Genomic DNA, 4,709 nt, shown 5'->3' on the forward strand with positions numbered 1-4,709 from the left:
AAGACGACCGTGACAGCGTCGAGATACCAGAAGACGAAGGCGATGGCGCCGCGAACTAAAGCTGACGACAACGGTGACAGCACAGAAGACAATGCAACGGCGATAACGCAGAAGAAAACGCGACGGTGACAGCGCAGAAGACAACAACGACGGTGTTGAGATCTCAAATATGAAGGCGGCGACGCAGCAAACTCAGTCGACGACGAAGGCCCTACTATTTTAAAGTGACGTTTTATCCCCAATATATATATAATGTTTAATTACAGAAAATCTACTATTTTTTTATACGATTAGATTAGACATATTTATATTCAATTTATTTGATTACTTAATTAGAATTAATTATATTAAAAAATTATATTAAGATTATGGTTGAATAATTATATTGTTATTAATTAATTATATTAAAATATTAAGATTATGATAGATTATCATTATTTTATTACTTTTTATTTTGATATTAATTCAAATATTTAGTTTCTTTTTATTATTATTTTTATTCTTTTATTCTATGTGTTTGTTTTGACAAATCTTGCTAAATTAAACAAGGTATTGTATATCTTCTTTTATTCAACAAGGTATTATATATCTTCTTTTTATTCCTCTTTTATACACACATAAAATTTATTAAATTATTTCTCTTCTGTCTAATAATTTTGTTTCTCTTCTATTTATATTTCTTTCGTTCAATATTTTATTGGTTTTTATTTTTCTAAATTTTACTTTAACTTATATATTTATTCTTATTACACCTAATATTTTTTATTTATGTGTAATATACATTCTTATATATGTTATAGAAATATGATTTTATCTATTAACTTGCCAAATTTTTTTGAAAAATCTAAAGCTAAAGCACAAAAATATATTTATAGATATTTTATTTTTTGACTAAAAAATGTAATATTTTTGTCATATATGTTGAAATCCTAAATTAAATATGAATATTAATTTTTAAAATAGAATAAATATATTTTAAATTTTTTGCATCTAAAAGCAATATTCTATCAATGTTATAATTATTTAGATAGATAAATAATAGTAAATATAAAATTATTTAGGATGGATAGAACTAAATATATCTTTTTATTGAAAATATAAATTTAAAAATATGGAAAAAACGCCGATATAAGCCAATAGCATACACTAATTTCACAATTCAGTCAGAATGAAAAACTTTACAAGGTTCCACCAAAAGCACCTTTCTATACAGTTTGAATTAGTGCAATTCAAATTATAAATTCATAGTAATTCGAATCACACTTATTCGAATTACACACACGCACACAACTACTAATTCGAATCAGACTGGTTCGAATTACATACACAGTAATTCGAATCAAGCTGATTCGAATTACACACACTATTATAGAATTCACGAAGTCATCGAATCTCATTGTAGGTCTCATAAATACTCAGAGGATCCTTATCAGTGAACCTCACACCAGATCGTATTTTTTTCTTAATTGTCCCTCTGTAATGTACCAACACTACAAAACTCTCCTCACTAGCCATTTAGTCTCACTCAAATGAACTCAATTCACGTTCTCACCATATTTATACACGTCTGGACTTCTTAATTCGAAACAACCCAATTCGAATTACGTACACATAATTCGAATCAGATACATTCGAATAGTAATAAGAATTCCTCACCATGTAATTCGAATTAGATAGATTCGAACTCCCCAAGACTAATTCGAATCGAGGTGTTTCGAACTATTCACACTGCAAACTCCCTCACTAATTCGAACGTGCTTGATTCGAATTACTAAGATTTTTAGTTCGAAAGGGTTTGATTCGAATTATATATAGAGATATGCTTTTGGTTGATCTATGTCTCATTTTTCGTTTGGCTTGATCACATAAATTCTCATGCAAGCTGGCTTAATATTATCATTTGCCCTAAAAATATTATATTGAATTCTCAATACTCAACCTCTTATTGAACCATTGTATGTTCAAAAGATTTTTGAAGAAATAAAATAATTTTAGGATATAATTTTTTTTTAAAAAAGTAATTAATTCAAGAGCTATAAGGTTTTTTGTGAAAAGGTAGGCGGCTATGGGCTCAGCAACAACGATGACAAGAGCTATGAAGTTTTTTGTGGAGAAGCCGAGAAGAAGAAGATTTTGGATGAGAATGACTGGGTTTCTCTTGCATGGCTATAGAGTATGGACTGAATATGTGAATCACTGAATATGTGATATGAGACAAATCCTAATTCCTAAAAAGTGTTTATATGTATATATCCGGGATGGGTACACCCTAAACTCGACCATGCCCTGTCCTAAGCAAAATCTGCCCTGACTCGGGTCAAATTATTACCCTCCCCAACCGGGTATGGATGGCTCGGGTATCCGCGTATTCGGATACTCCTGCCAAGTCTAACCACGTATTGATGCTCCATTGATTAAGGGTTTACTACTAGCCAATGGATTGCTATACACACAAGGCAAGATTCTAACTCCTAATAATTGTTTAAGCAGACGAATGAGATGATCACTCAATAAACTCAATTTTTATATAATTTTATTTATTATCCTATACAGAATACAAAAATATATACTAATAATAAATAACAAGCTTATTTTGATATAATGGACTAAATATTCACTGAATAGTCCAACAAATTCTCAGCTCGGCTCACTTTTATAGACCAACATAAATAAAGTTACACTATAGCCGACAGAGACAAAAAGAAAATGTTGGAGCATTATCCAACGATGCAAGGGTCAAACGGTTGCTTGACCACTTTGCAGCTCTTTTAGTTGCTGTCCACACCAAATTACTTCCACGGAATCAGAACTGGTTTCATTTTTAACATTAAATCTTGATGGTAAAATTGATTGGAACAGAAAAATTCCAGAGTAGTATTGTAGAATACGTGAACATCTTTTCAAACAATATATCAGTGGTCAAGCAGTTAAAAAACAGAAAAGTTATACAACCATTAAAAATTACTGAAATAGCAGTGTATCAATACAGTTGAAAGTTATTATAGTAGGCTCATGATAGCACCAATTTATTCGCCAGCTTCAGGGTTACAAAAGAAATTAAATACATTAATTTAAGACCCGGGGGACAGGTTCAAAGCGTAATAATGAATGATCAGTGAGTTTTCGGGGGTTGCGCCGCCTCTGATACAACTCAACCAAGTACTTGTTAGTCTCATGAGTATCTTCATTTTCTGCCAGCAGCACGAGGGTGAAGGTGCATGATCCTGATTTTGTGTGATCTAATTCTGTGCAACTAAGGACCTGTACTAGCTTCAGGTTCACCTTATGCGAATGGTTATAATCGTAGATAGCACAAAATGCCATAGCCTTCACCATACCGCTTCTAACGTTCAAATGGAAAGGAACATTACCTTTGTTAATTTGTGAAGAGTAGAGAGGAGCAAAGCAAAAGAAAAAGACCATAATCATAACAAGGCGTTTGGTTCTCATTATCATGATGGCTTTATTTTTGTCGTCGTGGTGTTAGTTGCAATAATTTATATATCGTAAGCGCGGGTTATTGAATTGGCTCTTGAATTTACCTAATCTTTATTTGTTCTAACACTTCCTTAAGAGTCATAAATAGACTAGTTTAAATGATTAAAATTGAATGGAAAGCCACCGCACTACCATTCACAATGACGGTTTTGGAATCTTGTTCGGAGCTTCTCGACATGGATGAGATCATGAGAGTGTGTATGTGAAGGTGGTGTTCATTTTAATCCTCTATTTTACCTTTATCAATAGCTCAATCGTTTTTGTTTTCTTGACTTCATTTTAATCCTCTATTTATTAAATTTTATTTAAAAATTTACTATTAATCAACAAATTGTTACATATATAAAATAAATTTAAATTCATCCGATATTTATTTTAAACAGACTAATAATCTAATAATTAAATTCATTTAAATTAGTTATTATAATTCAATAGTTTATAAAATGAGTATTGTTAAATAATCAATTTTTTAATTAACATCAGTTAATTTTTTTAAAATTATCTTATTTATCTTAAATTTTAAATTATAAACTCTTGAATCTAAATTTTAAAATGAGATAATATTATTATTAACTAAACTAATTTTGTATTTTTTTTATAAAATCAAAATTCATCAACGAGGGATAAAACACTGCATCTCATTAATTATCTCAATCCTAAATATTTTATAAATCCGAACTTATCCTAAAGTAACCTAAATAAACAGATTAAATTGGAATCCACGTCAAATTTAAATTGGTGTATCCAATTTTTAGATTTTATATAACATAATAAAATTTATAGTTATACTGGTTTGAATTTGTCCGAACCTAGAGTCCTAGTCCCTCATATGTCGATTTTTTTATTAAAAATTCACTTACCTAAAAGTATCATAATTCGTAACAATTTAAATTTTAATTAAAAAAATGGGTTTCAATTTTTTTGTAGTGTCACTATAGGTGTGCATACTTCAATTTTTTTTATAAATTGAACTGAAACTACGCTAAATTATTTTAAATGGTTTAGAAATTAAATCAAACAACTTTGTCACATAAGAAATTAATTTATAAATTAAAATTAATTTTAACATATAAAAAAATAGTTTTTACATTCTCTCACTCTCCTCTCTCCCCCTCTTCTCTCCTTCTCTCTCTCTTCTTTCTTTCTCTCTCTCTCTCTCTCTCTCTCTTTCTCTCTCTCTCTCTCCTTCTCCTATTCTTCTCTTTCTTTCC

The sequence above is a fragment of the Arachis duranensis genome, chromosome 4 (assembly GCF_000817695.3).
Source record: "Arachis duranensis cultivar V14167 chromosome 4, aradu.V14167.gnm2.J7QH, whole genome shotgun sequence".
Taxonomy (NCBI): Eukaryota; Viridiplantae; Streptophyta; class Magnoliopsida; order Fabales; family Fabaceae; genus Arachis; species Arachis duranensis.